The sequence below is a fragment of the Ascaphus truei genome, unplaced genomic scaffold, assembly GCF_040206685.1.
Source record: "Ascaphus truei isolate aAscTru1 unplaced genomic scaffold, aAscTru1.hap1 HAP1_SCAFFOLD_986, whole genome shotgun sequence".
NCBI classification, from domain to species: domain Eukaryota; kingdom Metazoa; phylum Chordata; class Amphibia; order Anura; family Ascaphidae; genus Ascaphus; species Ascaphus truei.
In genome coordinates, this window is record NW_027457326.1 from 35,001 (window position 1) to 59,926 (window position 24,926).

Below are 24,926 nucleotides of genomic sequence, written 5' to 3' on the forward strand. Positions count from 1 at the left end.
CGTTTTGTGTAATAAAAGATATGACAGATCTTGCACTTGTGTTTTGGCAGAAGTGTATATGTGACACTATAAATCTCCCTCACACGCGGGCTTGGCAGCGTGACACTAGTGCAGCGTCCTGGGTAAGAATCACTGAGCTGTTAGCAATAGATACAACGGATAGAAAAGACACTACACATAGGTTTGATTAAAGAGAGTATTTTATTGAAATAATGAATCTCTTTGCTGGGAGGGGCCTGCAGCACATTGCAGAGCGATATAGTAACACGCAGAGCAATGCACTGCAGGCCCCTCCGGCAGCGAAGGGGTGAAGACCAATGCAGGGTGTATAAAGATCTCACTGATAATTCATGCACAAAGGGCAGTTTGTTGCTGTGATCCAGAGGAAGGTGAAACATAACCCCTGCTGTGCAATGGGGGGGGAAAAATTCCTTCCTGACCCCATTAAATGGCGATCGGGTGGTCCCTGGATCACTGCGCAGTGAGATCAGATGGAGCAGCACAGATCAGCGTTGTTATACACAGGGGCACACTCAGTATATAGAGATGCGGGTGATCGGCCCTTGTGCCCCTGTGTATAACTCACCTGCTCCCCCATCCCCCTGCATATCTATCCCATTCACCCCTTTTCCTCCCACATACCTCGCAGGGCCGGCCGTCCATTAGGCGGTCGCCTAGCGCGCAGAGGTCCTAGGGGCGCATTAATAATCATTATTATTTTTTCCTCTTATTATTTCTAATTTATTTATCTTTTTTTTTTTTGAAAATTATTATTCTTTTTTTTATCCAGTATTTTGGCGCCCTTTTATTTTTATTTTGCGTCGCGCTGGGGTTCGGTCGCACCCCCTGCAGCCCCGATAGCTACGCCACTGTTTATTTTATTATTTTATTTATCTTATTATTTTTTATACAACTGAGGCACAAATTTTAAGTTTCGCCTCGGGCGCATGAAACCCGCGCTCCGGCCCTGCTCCTTGTTCTCTCTCACCCTCTCACGCCCAATATCCCTATCTCCTTCTAGTACCTGCCCCTCCCGCAGCCTTCCTGATCTTATCTGCCTCTCCTGCGGTCAAACCAACTTCTCAGGGCCCCTAGAATACCCCTGTATCTACGCCCTGGCTCCTCTGCTACCTGCTCCTGGCTTCTTCTCCGCCTAAAAAAGGTGAAGCAGCAGATCCGTCCACACCTCTCGTATTCTCCTTCGCCATGGCCCACCTCGTCGCCAGACTTGACATCCGCTTCGTCGTCTGCCTCATCGGCCGCCTTGTAGCCCACCTCTTCGCACCACTTGACGCCCGCTTTGTCGTATGCCTCATCGTCCGCCTCGTAGCCCGCCTCGTCGTCTGGTGGCACGAAGGGCTCCACCTTCGTGCGTGTCCTGACCTGCAGGAGACATGAAGTGTTTGTAACCAGGGACAGTGATACTCTGTATCGCAAGAGCTCCTGTGCCACCTACTGCACCGACACACTTTATTCGAGCAAATGCCCGGTTTGTACCTGGCAGATACCTGGAATCCGCCGCTGCTCACCTCTTGCATGCTTCGTTGCGTTTGCCTTCCCAGCCACGGTTCATGCCTGGCTGACGGGGGCCTGATCTGTTAAATGATAATGAGAATGATTTACTAGGCTGCAATGTTTCGATTGTCCACCAGATGGCATAAACTCATGACTTAAGTAATGTGTGGGCTTTGCAAGTTGTTTCGTTTAAAAAAAGATACTTTATCCCAGTACAGTATGCTATTGTGTAACTTGTCCTTGAGACTGAAACAAGACGTTGCAAAAAATGTATCAATTTAGGCTTTACATACTGTATTAAATAAAGACAAAGACCATTTTCGCTTACACTATTCTCCTGAGACATGAGTGTTCAAATGCAGCCCGTGTTCCAAAAACCTGACAGAAGTTATGCTTATTTGATATGGGCCGCTATTAATGCAACAGAGGATTAGATGGCAACAGTTGTTCAAATTTATCAGTATTTTATCGAAAACTATGACTTTTACAGATTTTTGCCAACTCCTCATTTGTGGAAGCGGGCAATAAGGAAAAGGTTATGTAGTGACCCCTGTTTTCACCGTATTGAGCCCCAATTTGTTGGAGGGTATTGGTGTGTGTCACAGGGTTTTTCCCGTATCTATGATCATGGAGGCGGCAAAAGGCGAAGGGTAAAGCGACAGTCCCTGCCAAGCAATGCGCCAGAACCAGCACCAGCACCAGCTTATCATGATGGCCCCGCCGTCAGTGGCAACCCTGAGTCGGATTTCGCGGCCAGTTTTGATGAAGCTTGCATGTACCTAAGCGATTTCCCGCTGACTACAGGTGGGCTAGTCCCGCTGCTAACTATCGACGTGGGTGATGATGAAAGCTGGACTGGCAGTGGCCCGGCGAAGGCGCAAGCTGAATGGGAAATTCAGTAATACAGTATGGTGAGTACTGTATTGTTGCCGTATTATTTTGGTGGGGCAGGCTGGGTACTTCTTTAGGGGGCTGACCATTACTGTACATTAAAACTTTTCATTTTGTTTTTCCTCAGTAAAGAAAACGGCTAATGGGGGGATTTCGATGGATACAGTAATATTGTGCTGTACAGTATGCTGATGTTTTCCTGCCGAACAGTATACTGTGTAATAAACCCGAATAAATAAACTATGCATTTATTCTACAGTACATGTTCAGTAAATTACTGCACATACTGGGGGCGAGATGTGTTTGCAGCAGAGAGAGAGATTTAATAATATTGTACAGTGAGCAGGGGGTTCCCTGAGCCAGATGACCCCCCTGCTCATGATCATTATTATTAAAAATACGGAAAATGCTGCGTCATTACCATAGCGGATAGCCGCTAAGGCAATGAAGGGGTTAACCCACCGTGCCCGTTTTATTGTGTGTAGTGGGGATGGGTGAGGGGGGTATTTGGCCCTTAGTGTGAGTTTAGGACTTGCGGGAGGGGGGGGGGTTGCGGGTGCACTTAACCCCTTCACGACCGTAGCAGTTAATATCGCTACGGTCATGAAGGGGTTAAGCCCTCCCGCTACCCCCCCACCCCCGCAAGCCCTCCCCAACCATCGTTGGGGCTAATACCCCATTCACCCACCCTCCCGCTACCCACAATAAAAAAAAACACAGCAGCCGCCAAAAAATAAATAAATAAATGACAATAAATACATTTGAAATACATTTTTATTGATAGTGTAGATGTGCAGGGGGTCTCTGGAGCTGAACCGCGTTGGTTTTAGGTCTGGGGACCCCGTGCCCCCCGAGATACAGGCCCCTTTAGGGGCTGCCGGTAGCCCTCTGCTTGGTTTAAAGGTCCGATCACGTGACCGCGGCCTGTAAACCAAGCAGAGCAGAGGGATACCGGCACCCCCTAAAGGGGCCTGTATCTCGGGGGGCACGGGGTCCCCAGATCTGAAACCTGTGCGATTCTGCTCTGGAGACCCTCTGCACATGTACAGTATCAATAAAACACATACAATATACAGTATAAATAAACACTCGTTCTTTACCTTAGCGGTTATGCGCTATGGTAAAGAAGCATCATTTCTGTATTTTAATAATATTGTACAGTGAGCAGGGGGTTCCCTGAGCCAGAAATTAATGCTCAGGGACTCCCCCTGCTCCTGCTCAATATTATTAAAAATACAGAAATGCTGCGTCATTACCATAGCGGATAGCCGCTAAGGCAATGAAGGGGTTAAGGCATAATAAACAATTAATACATTCAATACATATTTTTCACGTCTGTGTTAAAACTCCCTGCCTTCTCTCTAATCTATGTAAAACCCCCTCCCCCTATTCTCGCTTTTAAAACGCCCTGCCTTCTCTCTAATCTATATAAAACCCCCTTCCCCTATCCCCCTATTGTGTGTGCGTTAAGCTTCCCTGCAATCTATGTAAAAAAAAACTCCCCCTATTGTGTGTGTGTGTTAAATCTGCCTGGCCTGTGTTTCTGAGTGCTGAGTGCTCTGCGTTAAAGGCCCCGATCACGTGATCGCGGCCTGTAAACCAAGCAGAGCAGAGGGATACCGGCACCCCCTGAAGGGGCCTGTATCTCGGGGGGCACAGGGTCCCCAGACCTGAAACCTGTGCGCTTCAGCTCCGGAGACCCCCTGCACATCTACACTATCAATAAAAATGTATTTTAAATGTATTTATTGTCATTTATTTATTTATTTACATTTATTTATTAATTGTGCTGCTGCTGCAAGTCCTAAACTCACACCAAGGGCCAAACACCCCCCTCACCCCCAATAAAAAAAAATCACGCACAGCAGCCCCACAATTAATAAATAAATCTAAATAAATAAATAAATACATGAAGAGAAATAAATATACAGTATACTGTACAGTATATACTGTATATATACTGGATATATATATATACATTATACAGTATATATAATAACAATCCCTATACAGTACATATACAGTATATACTGTGTACAGTATACAGTATATACACACAGATGATGAACCAATATACAAATACAGTACATGTAGAATGGTTATCAAAATCATACTGTCCTACAAATAACGCATCTCTATACAGTACAGACAATAATAATAATAATCCATTTAATAATCCTAACTGATTTTACAATATAAAACATAACATTCCAATCCACACAGTACATTGCATTTACATTGTATACTGTAAATGATGCATAGCATTAAATCTATGCACCATATACTGTACATTCTGCAAATGAATGTTAACAATATAATTGCAAGCTACTCTACCAGTAAATACAAACACTTCCAAACAAGTCAACTACAGTATTTTAACCAATCAAGTAAACCAAAATCAATATATACTGTGTAAGTACCAACCAGAAAACACAATTTAAAACCAAAGCTACAGTAACCCTTACAATACCAAGGATTACATCTATCTAATTGTAAAAAACCTTATACATTATACAGTACACAGCATTGTTGAAAGCCCCCTCCCCCCTAATGTTTCTGTTAAGCAGATTACACTGAAGGGAGAGAGATATAAAGGCCTAAAGCCCCTTCCCCCCTAATGTTTGTGTTAAACAGATTACAATGAAGGGAGAGAGATATAAAGGCCTAAAGCCCCTTCCCCCCTAATGTTTCTGTTAAGCAGATTACAATGAAGGGAGAGAGATATAAAGGCCTAAAGCCTTACCTGCATTGGTAAACCCTCCCTGCATTGGTAAACCCTCCCTGCATTGATGTCGTGCAGTGTATGTACTGTAAATGTGGGGAGGGGGGGGGGGACCCAATGTGCATAATGTACTGTGAGGTCTAACCACCCTCACCCCCTACCCACATACTGTACCGTTACCCCCCCCCCCATCCTGGCCATGGCCCCTCACGCACAGCAGCTCCACAATTAATAAATAAATCTAAATAAATACATGAAGAGAAATAAATATACTGTATACTGTACTGTAAGTGCCCGCTTTATTGTGTGTAGCGGGGGTGGGTGACGGGGTTTATAAATGTGAGTTTATAAATAAAATAAAGAATATTATTTCTAGGGGCCCTAGAACAGAAGTTCCCACGCCAATTTCGCGCTCATTGCTCTTTTTTTGCTCTTTTTTTACAATGTTGCTGGTCTTGCGGCTTTGCAGTCTGCAAGCAAAAAGCGCGAAGTGTATGAAGTCTGGGTGAGCGCTTTCCACATTTGATGCCTACGGCACCTTCCCATTTCTACACACTTCAATACCTGCACAGTTGGTAGCGCTTTCCATCCCAGCTACCATTCTGGATATTCACCTCTCACAGGCCATTCTTGCCCGAGTCTGTCCTATCAGACAGGGGCATTAACCTGTATCCACACCACCTGGACAATTTCTCTCTGTCAGAGACTTGTGCTATTTATTTTATATATTTTTGTGTAATTATTCATGCAATTTTATGCTCATTTCATATGTGGTTTTCAACATAAAGTGGCTGCTGGGCCTGATCCTAACTCATATAGCGCTTCCCTGTTTGTTTGTTTATTGCAAGCAAAAAGCAGTTTGTATTGTAGTACTGAGTGTGAGATAAATTACTGTATTTATCAGTGTTGATCAAAGAGAGTTGATCAGAAGGATTCCCCTTATATACTGTACAGCACTCTATTGTCATTCATACAGTACAGTATAGTAAAGGGTAGACAACAAATGGTCTTGCAGTATACTGTATTACTAAAAATCTGTCAGGTTGACCAGAATCACTGCGGATATCGGAAAATAATACAATTTTATTAATTCTACGTAGAATTAATAAAATTGTATTATTTTCCGATATCCGCAGTGATTCTGGTCAACCTGACAGATTTTTAGTAATACAGTATACTGCAAGACCATTTGTTGTCTACCCTTTACTACAGTATACAGTACTGTATGAATGACAATAGAGTGCTGTATATAAGGGGAATCCTTCTGATCAACTCTCTTTGATCAACACTGATAAATACAGTATCATATTTATACCCCTTTAGCACCTGTCGTTCCATCCTATGCACCCATTTACTGTACAATGGTGATTGCGGTCGTATTCACGTACTTTATGTGAGATAAATTAACCAGTTCTTTTATTGCTGAAGTCGCCACAAAAAACTTTTATTTACAAATACAGTACAATACAATGGTGAAACATTTCAAGTTAACAGCAATTCAAAACATCAACACACAATAATACATACTGTACAGTACTGTATGATTATTTATTTATAATACAGTACACAGCTCTGTACTGTATATGCAGTATACAGTATACTGTACTATATTTGGGCCTTGTCTTTGGGGGTTTATTCATGCAATTATTAGGGTGACCTGCCGTTGGAAATACTGACACAGTACAATCCTACAGCTACACCACCCACCCCCTCCCTTAGAGTTTTTAATCCCTCCCTGGCCAAGCATCAATCGTCTGGCTAATCCAATCCAAGCCATTGTTTTGTTAATCTGGCCCTGGGCTGTTCAGAACAGCCACTGCTTCTAAATTACTGAAAATATACAGGATAAATATACAGTGATGTGAAATAATCCTTTCTGTGTGTCTGAGAGGGTTGAAAGTCACCAGGTCCTTATACAGTAGAGTACATTCTCGAATACCTTTAGAATAAAAATACAGTATATATAAATATACAGTATAAATATTGCACAGTATACTGTAATGTTAAATAACCCATCCTGTTCTTTTTCCCTTCATACTGTAACAGTATCCTCATTGTGTCTGCGGTACAGTAGTTCATTGAGAGAGGAAAGGTTTTGTGTACATCATTACTGCTGTTTATATACTGTACATTTGACTGCACAAGCAGATTTGATGGAACACAAGGCCCCCCCTCCCCCTTGGGCACCCTTTTTCCTGGAACGACAAGAAAACAAAAACTTTGTTCAGTTACTGTACTGTATGTGCGTACTGTATTATGGTAGAACTACTGTACAGTAGGTGGCTGGTGCAGCTTTCTCTGGAAAGAAAAAAATGGAGCAGTTAGTAGGCAGTTACTGTAGTACTGTCAAACTAGTCTACTGTACTGTATACTGGAACTACTGTATACTCTGACTATTGGTAAAGAAAAAATCTGTGCCATACTTACCTGTATCATACTGTACTTACTGTGCAATACTACAGCACTGTACTACTTTCCTGATGCTTGCCCATTGCGCGCGATGACAATGGGCAACACAGTGGCAATATGGTCTATATATTTATTGCATCGTTCCACGGTGAGTACATCGTTCCAAAAACTCATTATGGCTTTATACAACTCGTCCTTCTTGGAGGGTTTCGCCACTTTACGGATGTGGTCCTTCAGCTGATGCCAGACCATTTCGATCGGATTGAAGTCTGGCGATCTGTGATTGGAAAGAAAGGACAATTAGTTTAAGAGATACAGTACACAGTACAAACAGTGGGGAACATAAATGGGACACGGTCTACTGCACTTACTCCGCTGGCGTCTTCACCTAGTTGATGCCGCGCTCAAGGATATGCGCCGTCGACGCGGTGTGCTTGGGATCATTGTCCTGGTAAAAGCGATGACCATTGGGAAAGTGTTGTGTGATGTATCGCACTATCACGGGCACAATGTTGTCTTGGAAGAAATCTTTATTCATGATTCCTATAGCAAGAAAAGAAAAGTGCTCAATAGTACAGTACAGTGCATACGGTAAGGCAACACTAGTCAAGTACAGTGCATTAGGCGGCATTATATTTGAGAAATTGTACCTTCAAAGACGACAATGCATCCCGGTCCACGCCTAGAGATGGCACCCCACACATGCAGCTTCACAGGGTGTTTTGGCCGCGGCTTCAAAGTTATGCGGCCTTTTTTGTGGAACGCAAATCTTGCAAATCTCTCCAGCGACACAGTAGACTCATCAGTGAAGATGCAATCCTGGAAAGTCTCACCGCTGTCGATCCATGCCTGGGCCTGGAGCACTCTTTTGATTTTGTTTGCGTCCCGTATCATGGGGTACGCTCTGTAATGACAATGAATAAAAAATGTTAGCGTCACAGCGTAGTACAGTTTGCAAAACAACACTTTTACTTTACAGTACCTCCTGTACTGACCAGTACTAACCTCACACGTCCATATTTCCATCCAATTCTGCGTCTCATCTTCTTTATGCTGCTCTCGGATACAGTCAGATTGTGGTTTTCCTGCAGAGTGTTTTTAACCCTTAATTCGCTCCTCTCATCATTCTCCTCACTTATTCTGTCCACCAGAAGAGTAGTCTCCCTACAATGCAAAGAAATTATATTGTGTTATTAATATGCAGCAATATAAAATGTATACTGTATACTGTACATGTAATGTTGTAATATACAGTAAATATAAATATACAAAAAATGTATACTGCTGTACTATAAATATAAATAGACAAAATATACAGTATACAGTACTGTTGTAATATAAATATACTATATAAATATACTGTTGTTATATCATAATAAATACACATCATATACTGTATATTCCGTTGTAAGATGAATTGCAATATACCAAAAGTGTATACTGCTGCACAAAAAATATAAATTGACCACACATACACTATATACTGCTGCGGCACAGTTTATTCGAGCATTTGCCCGTTCTGTGCCGCAGCAGTAGCCTGGCGCGCGCCCGAGTGTGACGGGCGCGCGCCGAAGCAGCGGAATAGCGCCCTCCGATCGGGGCGCTCTCCCTACCGCTGCCGGGTCCGCCGGGTCCCCCGGAACCCCCTGCCGCTGTCCCGCGATCGCGGGACACCAGGGCTCCCTCGGGGAGCCCTTGGACACGCGTGCAGGGGGCGCAGGCTCCCGATGACGCGTGACCGCGCGTCTATGACGCGCGGCACGCCGAGGGGCGGCCACTAGCAAGCCGGGAAATCTCCCGGCTTGCGGATCTGGCCGCACTGCGATAAAGTGTGTCGCCAGTGTACTGTTGTAATATAAATATACTATATAAATACGGTATACTGTTGTTATATCATAATAAATACACATATGCTGTATATTCCGTTGTAAGATGAATTGCAATATACCAAAAGTGTATACTGCTGCACAAAAAATATAAATTGACCACACATACACTATATACTGTTGTAATATAAATATACTATATAAATACGGTATACTGTTGTTATATCATAATAAATACACATCATATACTGTATATTCCGTTGTAAGATGAATTGCAATATACCAAAAGTGTATACTGCTGCACAAAAAATATAAATTGACCACACATACACTATATACTGTTGTAATATAAATATACTATATAAATACGGTATACTGTTGTTATATCATAATAAATACACATCATATACTGTATATTCCGTTGTAAGATGAATTGCAATATACCAAAAGTGTATACTGCTGCACAAAAAATATAAATTGACCACACATACACTATATACTGTTGTAATATAAATATACTATATAAATACGGTATACTGTAGATGTACACTACAGTTTTCTATATTTTTTTTGGTTAAGTTTTATAAATACAGTATACTTACGCATTTGTTACCCTTGGTGCCTTTTTGCGGTCTCTGTTTTTTCCTTGTGCATGATAGCACACGGTGCTTGATGGCACAACGAGGCCAGAAGCAGTTAACCAGCGCTGGATATCTGCAATTCGTTTTCCGCTCGTGTACATCTCCTTCATTCTCATGCTGAGATCCTTTGAAATCTTCTTAACAGGCATTGCTGCGAATAGAAAGAAATACAAACACAAGAATGTATATTCGATGTTTAGTCGATGTGTATTCAATGTGCAGTGAATCCACAAAATGGATGGTGTATTTATATGTTAATGACTCACATTACAGACCACCCACTTTCAACACCTGTACCTGGCCGCCATGCATAAAAGGTTGTACACGTTGCATAGCCCACCACTTGCTGATCTTTATTTGAGCCATTGTCCAGATACTGCATTGTGCCTCCCGCTTACATGGAGCATCCCCGGTTCTATGGACGAAAGAACCATCTCACCTCTGCTGTGCCTGCCACACTGAAAAAAAGAAAGGCAGTTACCGTTTCCAAGCCAAAGGCAAAGCGACAGGCTAAGGCCAACAAAGAAAACCTTCTGCTGACCCCAAAGGCTAAGGCTTTTAAAACACGTCAGCCTTATTATGTGAAGAAGAAATACGGTACTGTGCTCGGTACGCAAGACGAATGGCAGCCAACTCACCGAATCCGCAGACCACTTGCTCCCATAAACTTCGACGACTCTGCTGTAGCTGTCCCGGAAATCTTCAGCCCGGCTTCTCCACCCCCATCTTCTCCGGTTCCATCTGAAGATGCTGCTGCCTCTGAAATCCACGGGTCACTGTCTCCTTTGCTCTTGGACGACTCTGCTTCTCTCCCGGAAATCCAGCGGTCACCTTCTCCATCCCTCTTCGACGACGCTGCAGCTTCTCCTGTACCGGGCATCCCCAGGTCACCTCCTCCACTCTCCATCGATGCCGCTTCTCTCCAGAGAACACCCATCTCATCCTCCGTTGCACCCATCCCCCCAGATCTCCAGATGCCATGCACAAGCAGCTCGTTAGACCGGATCCTGAATGGGCTAAGTGTGGATCTCCCCGGGAATTCTAGTGTGCTGGCAAAGCTAGATCTGCTTCTGGAGTCGGTGCTACATATGGAGCAACGGATGCTACAAATGGAGCAACGGCTGGATCAACGGATGCTACATATGGAGCAACGGATGGATCAACGGATGGACAAGATAGAGGCTGACATAGCGGGCATACATTATTTGCTCGGTGTTAATGCCCCTGTTTCCCCGACGCTGGAGCAGGGGGGTGACATGGATGTGATGCATGGTACCTTCGAACCCCTTCCATCACCAAGCACACCCCCTCCACCAGAAGATGCAGTGTACTATGCTATTGAGGAGGACATGACAACCCCGTCAAGACCACGCCAGGAGACAACCCGGCGACCACTACCGGAGGAAAGCTTCCTCCCAGACACCCTACCATTGCCCGTCGCCTCAAGTACACCCGCTCCCAAAAGACCTCCTACACCCGCTCGCATACAATCAGAGCCCGACATCTCGCTGTGCGATCTGACACCGGCGCTGAGGGAGAAGTATAGGGTGAGGAGTGCTGGTATACCACACAAGTATGCCTTGATCATATTTAAACACCATGTTCCCTACACATTGTACTGCGAGTGGGTGTTCAAAGTAAATTACGATGGGAATCGCCATAAAAAGGCCCTTCCTTCTAATTTAAGGAAAAAGATTGTGGAAGAAATGCAGCGCTATTACCCTGTTACAGATCCTGTAATGAGAGGCGTAAGAGACTGCATTAATGGCGTTTTGCGCCATGCAAGGAATCGGCCCTGGATGGAAAATGGGGAGGACTTTCAGTGAGACCATACTGTAATGTTGTGCTGTACTGTACAGTACATGTTTTACCCTATAGTACCTGCTGTACTTAAACAAAGGATACTGTATGTTGTTGTGTGTTGCACGTTTTTTGTACTGTATTTGTAAATAAAAGTTTTTGGTGGCGACTTCAGCAATAAAAGAACTGCTTAATTTATCTCATATAAAGTACTACAAACTGCTTTTTGCTGCCAGACTGCAAACCCGCAAGACCAGCAACATTGTAACAAAAGAGCAATGAGCGCGCAATTGGCGTGGGAACTTCTGTTCTAAGGCCCCTAGAAATAATATTCTTTATTTTATTTATAAACTCACATTTATAAATCAAACCCCGTCACCCACCCCCGCTAGACACAATAAAAAATAATCACACACAGCATCCCCGCAATAAATAAATAAATACAAATAAATACATTTGAAATACATTTTTATTTATAGTGTAGATGTGCAGTGGGTCTCGGGAGCTGAACCGCACTGGTTTCAGGTCGGGGGACCTCCTGCCCCCCGAGATACAGGCCCCTTTAGGGGGTGCCGGTATCCCTCTGCGTTAAAAGCAACGATCACGTGACCGCGGCCTGTTAAACCAAGCAGAGAGAAAGAGAGAGAGAGAGAGAGAGATATACAGTATATATATATATATATATATATATATATATACACACGTTATATACACACCCATGATAAACCAATATACAGTACAAATAAATGTAGAAGGGTTATCAAAAGCATACTGCCCTACAACCAAACACTTCTCCATACAGACACTACATTAAAATCAATTTTGTGCAGGAGCAGGGGGTCCCCTGAGATTAGATTTCTGTCTCAGGGAACCCCCTGCTCACTGTACAATATTATTAAAAATACAGAAATGCTGCTTCTTTACCATAGCGCATAGCCGCTAAGCTAAAGAATGATTCTTTAATGATGTGTGTGTTTTATTCACAGTGTAGATGTGCAGGGGGTCTCCAGAGCAGAAGCGCACAGGTTTCAGGTCTGGGGACCCCGTGCCCCCCGAGATACAGGCCCCTTTAGGGGGTGCCGGTATCCCTCTGCTCTGCTTGGTTTACAGGCCGCGATCACGTGATCGGGGCCATTAACGCAGAGCACTCAGCACTCAGAAACACAGGCCAGGCAGATTTAACACACACACACAATAGGGGGAGGTTTTTTTTACATAGATTGCAGGGAAGCTTAACGCACACACACAATAGGGGGATAGGGGGGTAGGGGGAGGGTTTTTTATATAGATTAGAGAGAAGGCAGGGCGTTTTAAAAGCGAGAATAGGGGGAGGGGGTTTTACATACTGTAGATTAGAGAGAAGGCAGGGCGTTTTAAAAGCGAGAATAGGGGGAGGGGGTTTTACATAGATTAGAGAGAAGGCAGGGAGTTTTAACACAGACGTGAATAATATGTATTGAATGTATTAATTGTTTATTATGCCTTAACCCCTTCATTGCCTTAGCGGCTATCCGCTATGGTAATGACGCAGCATTTCTGTATTTTTAATAATATTGAGCAGGAGCAGGGGGGGTCCCTGAGCATTAATTTCTGGCTCAGGGAACCCCCTGCTCACTGTACAATATTATTAAAATACAGAAATGATGCTTCTTTACCATAGCGCATAGCCGCTAAGGTAAAGAACGAGTGTTTATTTATACTGTATATTGTATGTGTTTTATTGATACTGTACATGTGCAGAGGGTCTCCAGAGCAGAAGCGCACAGGTTTCAGGTCTGGGGACCCCGTGCCCCCGAGATACAGGCCCCTTTAGGGGGTGCCGGTATCCCTCTGCTCTGCTTGGTTTAGAGGCCGCGGTCACGTGATCGGACCTTTAAACCAAGCAGAGGGATACCGGCACCCCCTAAAGGGGCCTGTATCTCGGGGGGCACGGGGTCCCCAGACCTAAAACCAACGCGGTTCAGCTCCGGAGACCCCCTGCACATCTACACTATCAATAAAAATGTATTTCAAATAATTTATATTGTGCCGATGTTTGCGCAGAGAGAGAGCAGCGGATCTCTCTCTGCTGCAAACACATCACGCCCCCGCCGCCCATACAGTAGTATCATTTATGTATATGCATACAGTATACAGTACTGTATGTGTACAGTACTGTATGTTAGGGCTTATAGGGGTTGTTGTTATACAGTATATACTGTATATATATATACAGTATACAGTATATACTGCATTACAATTCATTATAGGGGACGGCTTCACAGAGAACAGCTCGCAAGCGCCACCATGTGTATTTTCACGGCATTGCAGTATTTCAGCAAGCCGGAATAAAAAGCTTAAATCCCTGCCGGAAAAGAACGCAATACACTCTGGCAGAAAACGATTAGAAACCTGAATACACCCGAGTATACCCGAATTCGCGGGACTAGCCGAGCTCGAATAAAGTGTGTCGCCAGTGTATACCCCCTCCCCAATACCACGTTATACCGCCCTCCACAGGGCAAATACCCGTTGTACCCACCTCCCCAGGCCCAGTACCCAGTTATACACCCCTCCCCAGGCCCAATACCCTGTTATACACCCCTCCCAAGGCCCAGTACCCTGTTATACACCCCTCTCCAGGCCCAGTACCCTGTTATACCCACCTCACCAGGCCCAGTACCCTGTTATACACCCCTCCCCAGGCCCAGTACCCTGTTATACACCCCTCCCCAGGCCCAGTACCCTGTTATACACCCCTCCCCAGGCCCAGTACCCTGTTATACGCCCCTCCCCAGGCCCAGTACCCGTTATACCCACCTCACCAGGCCCAGTACCCGTTGTACCCACCTCACCAGGCCCAGTACCCATTATATACCCCTCCCCAGAACTCCGTTATACGTCCCTCCCCAGGATCCTTTACACACACCCTCCCCAGACGCAGGACCCCCTACGGTGGAGGTGTAATGTCACATGGGTAGTGGAAGGTTTCCCAGAGAAGGTGTCCATGTGTCACAGCTGTTTCATCACCTTGAGTGAGAAGTCTCCCTACTCTCTGCATTTCCTTTCCCTCTCCTGTCAGTCTCTCTTTCCCCCTTTAATCTTACCTCTTTTATTTATCTCTGTCCCTCCTTATTTTTGTTTCTATGTATTTCTCTCCCCCCCCCCATGTAAGGCCTGGGACATAGAGGGTTCAGCCACGCTGAGCCGCGCTTCTGCTCTGCCTCGCCTGCTGAAAATTGTGCTTTTTTTCTGTCCTTGCAGGCGAGGCAGTGAGCGCGCTCTGGGGGCGGGGTGGAGGCCGAGCAGAGGCAGAGTGGAGGCGTGTCAGGAGGCGGAGCGGGAAGCGGGGCTAGTCACGTGACCGCTTCTTCGCTTCCCCGAGCGGCAAATTTGAAACTTGCCTGTCTCGGCAAAGTTTCTGAGCCTCTGCACGCATGAGCACGCATGCGGAGGGGGAAACTATAGCCGCGCTGATGACAGATGCAGGGGGTTTGTGCATCTGCTCAGCGCGGCTCAGCCCACCTCAGCGAGCTTGAACTTACTAATAGGCCCAGGCCTAATAGGGGCACAAACCTCAGATCTGAGTGTGTGGGGTTCTCTGTGTCTGGAGAGACCCCTAAATGTTCTCTCTTTGTTTGGGGAGACCCCTAAATATTCCCCAGTGTAGCTCGTTTCAAAATAACCCAGAAAAGTAGCCTTGAGCCCTCGGTGACCGGGCGCTATGACCAGAGGGACTAGGCTCTCCCTTACCTGTGAGTGTGGACTACGTCCCCCCCGGCTTTCCCCCCCCCCCCCCCTCTGGCAGTGACGTGACACAGCCGGGGGAAGGGCCAGGGAGGTTAGAATTAGACAGAGGCACGGGGTCAGTCTACGCCCTGCCATGGGAGTCCCGCCCACCCTGCCCTTTATTGTGAATACTGGTAAATATGTTGGTTGTACGTGTTTAAAAGAAAAAAAAGAATAAATACACAATGAAAATGAATAACAGAAATAAAATAAAAGGTGGCTGGGAGTGGCGAGTGGGCGCGGCTCATTTACACGTGCGTTCCTGGGCCCATTCTCGCCAGACAGGCGGGGCCCGGCTAGGGGGGAGTTACAGGCCATTGGATCGGGTACCTTTGGCCTTTACCCAATGAGCGAGCACTCTGGCAGGGGGTTGGCACTAATTAGGTTAATTGAAGTTTTACTAAAAAGCAGCGGCCGCCAGACCTCGTGTTTGTGGTTATTTGTGTATTGGTTATGGTGGGGTTTGGGAAGCCAAGGGAAGGGGGGGAAGGAGAGGGGGTCTCACAGTCTCCGAGGTCAAGTTTCTATTTATCAAAAATACATTGAGTTACCTCTGGTTTCCAGGCATGTCCTGGGGGAGTTATCACAGAGACACAGAAGCGTCGCTGAGTTTGGGTGAGTAACTCCCTTAATCTCTCAGCAGTTGAATTCCCCCTTGGCGCTAACACGTTAAAAACAAGCGTTGCTATTTCTTTGCATGAAGTTGCAGGTAATTGGAAGAGTTACACAGTGACGGCTATTTCATCACTCGAAACGGTCTTTTCGGTATTGTTCTCGGTCTTATTTCCGGCTTCACATCGGATATCCATATCCATTCTTCGCCTCTGATCTGTATGCAGGACAATGCTTTAAAGCTGCAGTTCAGTCAATATCCTGCATGTGTGTTTTTTTTTAATAAATCAGTTCTGTAGTAAGAAAAAATACTTTTAGCATTTTCTGTTTTTAAAAAAACAACTTTGAAAGACCAATTTTCTTCTATTCTATTTTAACAGCCATTTGCTAAGGCACTGCCCCTTCATGTCCTGTCACAAGCCCTTTCCCACCCCTTTGTCAGCCCTGCCCTCCCTCTAGCACATGTCAATGCAGGAGTGCTCATGAATATTCATGAGCTTCCACTGAGAGACAGAAGCAGAAGAAAAACAGATCCCTTCACTAATTATGTCACCAAATTTTGCCTATCAATACATGGAGAACGAATTGACCTGCTGCTATACAGTTCTTTAGGTAATTAGAGATTGCCCACATGAAACTATTGAAGTAAAAAAAAAAAAAAAAGACTGAACTGCAGCTTTAATAGGGCCTCTTTGGACTTGAATATTTTGGTTATTGAGGAGGTGGGGGAACAACTTAGCCACACAAGGAAGGATATACTCAAAGTTGAAATCCTCATTGAACAGTCTAGCCCTGGTACGGACGTTGTACAATCATTGGATAGTCTTAAGACCAAGCTGGAAAAAAATTAAAAGTGATCTTATTCACTTTAAGAAGTTGAAATTCAAAAAAGTTGTTAATGACTATAAAGATGGAAGAGTATACCCGTGGCTGAAGCAAGACCCCAAACAACGCAAGAACCAAAGAGGGAGAGCACCCCAGGGAGTCCAAGAAGTCCACACCAGTGACTCTGAAGCCCATTCCTCAACAGAACGTCAGAGAGGCCAAAGTCCGGCCCCTTTTTTAGGCCAATCCAAGGACAAGGAGAAAGGAAAAGGAAAATTAGACGCGGGGTCCAGGGGAAAGGGAAGATCACCCTATCCCCTACGTACAATGGAGCAGAAATGAGTATGGACACCTTGGTTGTTAATCTGTCTGATTACACTCTTAATCAATGTGAAATGTCTGTCTTAGCTAGGGGGCCCTCATATGTACCTACTACATTGTTTAATGATTTTGATTTGGAGGTTGACCTATTTAAATTTGAACGTGTATTAAACCTTAAATCATTTTTTCTAACATGTCTACAGAATCGGTGCATTCCAATATCCAACCAGGAACAGGTAATCCTCCTATGAACAACAAGGGACAGTTAATTTGGCCACTGACCAGCAAGGGACAGATAATTCGGCTTCTTATCAAGGTACCAAAATGTGCAAGCTCAAATCCACTTTTGTCCCGCCATTTAAAAATCAATCAGTCAGCACATATATACGACTGGTTAAGGGGGACTTTGCAAGGTACAAAAAAAACAAACATAGGGCTACATACAATATGTCTGTTCAGGAAAAGGAAGCATTAAAAATGTTGACTAATAATAATGAGATTATTATTAAGCGTGCGGACAAGGGGGGTGCCCCAGTAGTGCAGAATTACTCAGATTATAAGGCTGAAACCATCAGACAACTGAGTGACATTAACTGCTACATTAAATTGGATAGGGACCCTACCTTTAACTATGCGAGAGAAATTAAGGAAATTATCCAAATGGGGGTTAATAACCGGTGGATAACAGAGCCTGAATCTGAGTTTCTATCTATGTTGCATCCTAAATGCCCTATTTTCTATACCTTGCCCAAAATACACAAGAATTTAAACAATACCCCGGGGCGGCCTATTATAGCTGCTATTAATTCATTAAATCAACCCCTTGCAAAATTTGTAGACACATTTCTACAACCTATAGCACAGACAGCCAACTCATACATCAAAGACACGTTTGATTTCCTTGACAAATTAAAAAACTCACCTGGTGATGGGACTAATCATATTCTGGTTAGTTTAGATGTGTCTAGCCTTTATACAATAATCCCCCATGTTGAAGGTCTTGAGATAATCACGGCCACCCTCATTCGCCATTATAGTGATACTGTTCCAATTGAATACATTATGCTCATTTTACATTTCATTCTCTATAAAAATTATTTTAGATTTGAGAGTGATTTCTTCCTGCAGATTAAGGGGACAGCAATGGGCAGTAATATGGCCCCTGCTTACGCCAACATATACATGACACATTTCGAAGAGCAGTACATCTACAAATCAGACTTTTTAGTGCATATTAAAAGCTATTACAGATATATTGATGATGTTTTTCATATGGACAGGTACGGAGGATCAGCTGTTATCTTTTTTTTAGTATCTTAATGGTCTCCATTCACCGGTCCTCCTCACTAATACATGGAGTACACAGCAACTCTCTTTTTTAGATGTCCTCATTACACAGACTAATGGGGAGTTACATACTGATCTTTTTAGAAAGGATACAGACAGAAATGCAATTTTAAGGGCAGATAGCCATCATCCTCCTTCTCTTATTGATGCATTACCTTTTTCACAGAAAGTCCAGGTCTGCAAAATCACGAGCAGGAAGGATCATATTGAACCAGCTATTGGAGAACTACGTGGTAGATTCCTGACTAGGGGATATCTTCCTGCGTATATCCTCCTGCTGTGTTAGATCGGGCACTGGATAAAGAGGTAAGTGCTACCAAAAATAAGAAGGAGGACGGGCTTGTATTTACCACTATATACAGTCAAGCTGGTGGTTTTATTAAATCTACCATTCTTAAACACTGGCATATTCTGCAAAATGATGATATATTATATGAAAGTTGCTGTGTACCACCAATGGTGGCATTCAAAAGAGGGAGAAATCTGGCGGATAGCCTGATACATGCAGATAATGAGGGTAACTACAGAACTCCTCATTTTCTGGAGGGTGGCAGACCGGGTAACTTTAGATGCATGAGCTGCTCGGTCTGTAACAGTCTGACTACCGGTAGTCAATTCAGTCACCCCCAAAGCGGGAGGATCATAAAAATCAAAAATAGAATCACATGTAGATCTGAATATGTAGTGTACGTAATAAAGTGTCCATGTGGTCTTCTTTATGTGGCTAAGACCATAAGAATGTTAAAAACAAGGTTCATTGAACATAAAAGTGTAATTCGAAAAGGTACGGATCCCTCTATTCTTGTGCAACACTGTGTGGAACACAATCATAATGTTGCCTCTTTACGCATCATGGGTATTGAGACAGTAGCACCTAGACAAGGCACTCCAGATAGGGAGACTTTCTTATTGAGACGTGAAGCATTCTGGATACATACTTTAAATACCAGCAACGGTATGGGTCTTAATGAGCAACAGAATTTAAAATGCTTCCTTAATAGAAGGTAATTTTTTGTCTTTCTACAGGCATATTTGATCTTGCACCATCCATGGACTCTGCACTTACCAATTGGGAAGATTATCATTTTTGTGTGTTTTTTTCCCTTCTTTTTTTCCCCTCCCTCCCTCCCCCTTTCCCTCCCTCCCCCTCCCTCCCCCTCCCTCCCCCTTCCCCTCCCTCCCCTTTACCCTCCCTCCCCCTTCCCCATCCTCCCTCCCCCTTCCCCATCCTCCCTTCCCCTCCCCCCCCTGGTTGTGTGTACACATTTCTGACCTAGGTATACACACTAGTATATTCTAAATACTGATGTACTGCATATTCTTATGTGGAATTTCACTGTAACTTTGCAGGATTATACTGATGTCATCAGCAGTACAGTATACAGTCACATGTTTTTAATAGTATATTGCTGTATTAGTTTTGTGCACATATGCTTTATTAATATTTTGGTGTGTGGTTTATTTACCCTTTCAGGGTGATTTATAGGAGTGTCTCACTCCTCCCTGCTCTGACACTGATCCCATGGCCACGGATACATCTTTGTCCAGCCCTGTGAGTACAGTCTTGATTGGTGCACGCCCGCCCCCCCTTACCCCCCCTGACTGCCGGGTCACGCTGACGTCATCATGGGGGAGTGTTCAGTCTGGGGAGAGGTGTGGCTGTGGCTGCAGTCCTCCAAGACAGCTCTATGCTGTATTGCCAGGGATTTAGACCTAGACGTCTGACGTCACTAGGGGGCTCCATATGGTAGCTCTGACATCATCAGGTGGGCGTCAACATCCTGGTTATGTGGCAGAGCGGGGAGGGGTGAGTATCAGGGGGGTGGTATATATTGTGACTGTTTCTTGTGTTTGTAGCCTTCACCTTGACTGCCGAAACGTTGGACTTTATGGCATATTAAACCTCCTTTGAGTAAGACCGTGTGCCTGCTTCTTCTTCTTTGTCCGGCTACAGGAAGGGTCAGGAGACAGGGAGGACAGAGGCAGGAGAACCCCATCTGGCTCCGGCCTTGCCTGTCCCTACGAATAAAAACATACAACCCCTCACTGAATAACATAGCCCTAATCCCATGTAATAATCCTGGGTGTAAACAAAATAATGGTTTTATGAATATTGTAATGGTTTATTAGGGACCTAGGAGGTGGCCAGTGGGGCTGTTATGTGTATTTTTGTTTATTGTGGGTAGCGGGGGTGGGTGAACGGGGTATTGGCCCCAAGGATGGGTGTTTAGGCCTACCGGGTGGGGGGGTAGCGGGAGGGGTTAACCCCTTCATTAGCTTAGCGGTATTAACCGCTAAGTTAAAGAAGAGGTTGTCATCCCGCAACCCCCTGGCAAGGCCTAAACACCCACCCAGGGCCAAATACCACCTTCACCCACCCCCGCTACCCGCAATAAGTCTGGCACGGGTATATAACCCCTTCATTGCCTTGGCGGTAATGAAGTTGCCTGTAAATGCATTTTTTATGCATCGGATTCATGCCGGGGGTCTCTGGTGCTGATATTAATGGATATCAGCTCTGGGACACATGCATTTTATTTTCATCGCAGCTTCACCCCACCTTCTTGCCAACTTTTGTGGCTGGACAATTTGGAGAAGAAACAGCAATTTTAAAGTGGCGATCAGCCGCAATAAGCTGATCAGGGCTTATAGAATTGAGCGTGTTTGAAAAACTGGCGATCAGTGCCGAAAAGTGGCTTATCACCGCGCGTCTGCCGATTTTATTTATTTATTTATTTTCCGGCAAAAAAAAAACCGGTTATTTTTGCTCTAATCGCCAGCTTCTCTGGGCTTACTGAATCGCTGTAGGCGATTACTGCATGAGGGCCTTAGGGAGGATTTGTTCCTGTAAAGTACACCTAGTTTGGCATAGGATTTGGATGTCAGGGTATCAATGTGCAACCCAAATGTTAAATGGGAGCTGAATGCCCAGATATTTCAAACAAGTAACAGGGGCTAGGATGGTATTATAGCTGGTTTTTATCTGAAGCTCTGTCATTGGCAGCTTTAGCAATTTAGTTCTGGTCCCAAATACCATTGTTACAGTCTTGTCAGTGTTTAAAATCAGTTTGTTTTAAGAAATCCAGTTTCAAGTCTCAAAAAATCAGATTGAAGTACGTGTTCAAGGTCAGAGAGGCGAGGGCTACGTGCATATACTGTAGGATAAGATCTGAGGCCTCTCACAATAACCCGTTAGGAATATTAATTCCTCATCTATCCGACATAAGTATAAAATATAGTCTACCAAGACCCCTAATACAGAGTTACCCACCTTATACGGGAGCAGCTGCCAGACGAGTATAGTAAATGTATCTTATTTCTTTTGCCACTGGAGGGCAGCGTGGAGTTGCAAGGAGTGGCGCCCGTAAGGACGACGTGCCAGTTAGGCGGAAGGAGAAGCGCACACACTTTTATGTGAAACGGATATATTTGGGGAGGGATTTAGGAGTCTGAGTAAGAAAATTAACCATTTAAATATGTACAGATTTAATCCCACTTTTGGAAATTAGGGATGTTGCCTAAAAGTTTGAGAATGCATAAAGTGCCACCCATGGGCTTTAATGAAGCAGCATTTGTGGGCTAAAGGGAACAGCATTCTGTATAAAGGTATTTTGGACTCGATATAAATAATTGATGCCAAAAACTAATATTAAGTAAATTGAGAATGGAAAAATCTTCAACACAAACGTACAGAATGTGATATTCTGAGAGATCTTACAGATGTTATCAAATCCCACAATGAATATATAGAAAATGTCTGTATACTGCACCGACACACTTTATTCGAGCAAATACCCGGTATGTACCTGGCAGATACCTGGAATGCGCCGCTCCTCACCTCTGACAAGCCCCGTTGCGTTTGCCTTCCCAGCCTGGGTTCATGCCTGGCTGACGGGCGGCTGATCTGTTAAATGATAATGATTAGGATATAATAGGCTGCAATGCTTCGCGTGTCTACCAGATGGCATAAATTTATGAATTGTAATGCAGTATATATATATATACTGTGCAGTATTGCAGCCAGCGGGAATAAAATGCTTCAATCCCTGCCTGGAAAATACCTCAATGCACTCGGGCAGAAAACAGTCACAAACCTCAATACACCCGGGTATACCCGAATTCGTGGGACTAGCCGAGCTCGAATAAAGTGTGTCGCCAGTGTAGAACGAGTCAAACAAGAATATGCCAATAAAACGTTTAATTGGGAGATACAGGGGCCACAATTTAGGTCATTTAGCTGAAAGAAGAGAAGCCGGTCAGCCGGTAGAGCAGGTCAGCCGGTCAGCCAGTAGAGCAGGTCAGCAGGTCAGCCAGAAGAGCAGGTCAGCCGGTCAGCCGGTAGAGCAGGTCAGCCGGTCAGCTCTGAGATCAGCATTACTTATATCCCCTAAACGTTGTCCCCTGCATGTAATGCTGCAGAACAGCCTACACTGCATATACTGTACATGAGATACTTAACCCTTTCTTTTCGCTCGACTAATCTGAATGATTTGCTAATTGGTTTGTAATTAGAGAGATATTTGTAGCAGAATCCCATGTATGTTATTTTTACCTTTTTAGATACCGTTTTGTGTAATAAAAGATATGAGATCAGAGGGGCTTCCTGTTTGCACTCGTGTTTTGGCAGAAGTGTATATGTGACCCTATAAATCTCCCTCACACCCGGGCTTGGCAGCGTGACACTAGTGCAGCGTCCTGGGGAAGAATCACTGAGCTGTTAGCAATAGATACAACGGATAGAAAAGACACTACACATAGGTTTGATTAAAGAGAGTATTTTATTGAAATAATGAATCTCTTTGCTGGGAGGGGCCTGCAGCACATTGCAGAGCGATATAGTAACACGCAGAGCAATGCATTGCAGGCCCCTCCGGCAGCAAAGGGGTGAAGACCAATGCAGGGTGTATAAAGATCTCACTGATAATTCATGCACAAAGGGCAGTTTGTTGCTGTGATCCAGAGGAAGGCGAAACATAACCCCTGCTGTGCAATGGGGGAAAAAAATTCCTTCCTGACCCCATTAAATGGCAATCGGATGGTCCCTGGATCACTGCGCAGTGAGATCAGATGGAGCAGCACAGATCAGCGTTGTTATACACAGGGGCACACTCAGTATATAGAGATGCAGGTGATGGGGCCCTTGTGCCCCTGTGTATAACTCACCTGCTCCCCCATCCCCCTGCATATCTATCCCATTCACCCCTTTTCCTCCCGCATACCTCGCAGGGCCGGCCGGCCATTAGGCGGTCGCCTAGCGCGCAGAGGTCCTAGGGGCGCATTAATAATCATTATTATTTTTTCCTCTTATTATTTTATTTATTTATCTTTTTTTTAAAATTATTATTCTTTTTTTTATCCAGTATTTTGGCGCCCTTTTATTTTTATTTTGCGTTGCGCTGGGGTGCGGTCGCACCCCCTGCAGCCCCGATAGCTACGCCACTGTTTATTTTATTATTTTATTTATCTTATTATTTTTTATACAACTGGGGCACAAATTTTAAGTTTTGCCTTGGGCGCATGAAACCCGTGCTCTGGCCCTGCTCCTTGTTCTCTCTCACCCTCTCACGCCCAATATCCCTATCTCCCTCTAGTACCTGCCCCTCCCTCAGCCTTCCTGATCTTATCTGCCTCTCCTGCGGTCAAACCAACTTCTCAGGGCCCCTAGAATACCCCTGTATCTACGCCCTGGCTCCTCTGCTACCTGCTCCTGGCATCTTCTCCGCCTAAAAAAGGTGAAGCAGCAGATCTGTCCGCACCTCTCGTATTCTCCTACCTGCTCCCGGGGTCTTCTCCTCCACCTAAAAAAGGTGAAGCAGCAGATCCGGCCACACCTGTCGTATGCTCCTTGGTCATCGTACACCACGTCTGCGTCATCGGCCGCCTTGTAGCCCACCTCATTGTTCCACTTGACGCCCGCTTTGTCATATGCCTCGTCGTCCGCCTCGTAGCCCGCCTCGTCGTCTGGTGGCACAAAGGGCACCACCTTCGTGCGTGTCCTGATCTGCAGGAGACATGAAGTGTTTGTAACCAGGGACAGTGATACTCTGTATCGCAAGAGCTCCTGTGCCACTTATACCCCATCCCCAATACCACGTTATACCGCCCTCCACAGGGCAAATACCCGTTATACCCACCTCCCCAGGCCCAGTACACAGTTATACAACCCTCCCAAGGCCCAGTACCCTGTTATACGCCCCTCCCCAGGCCCAGTACTCGTTATACCCACCTCACCAGGCCCAGTACCCGTTA

The 24,926-nt window shown here is 44.8% G+C and overlaps 1 long non-coding RNA gene across 1 annotated transcript in view; it reads left to right on the plus strand.

Moving 5' to 3' along the window:
- LOC142486775 (uncharacterized) overlaps positions 1–20,593 on the plus strand; it is a 28,834-nt gene extending 8,241 nt beyond the window's left edge. The window contains exons 2-4 of the long non-coding RNA XR_012799058.1: positions 17,534–17,646; positions 18,844–18,983; positions 19,704–20,593. This is a non-coding gene — a long non-coding RNA (uncharacterized LOC142486775). The remainder of the gene's footprint in view (positions 1–17,533; positions 17,647–18,843; positions 18,984–19,703) is intronic.
- Positions 20,594–24,926: the final 4,333 nt, after the last annotated feature.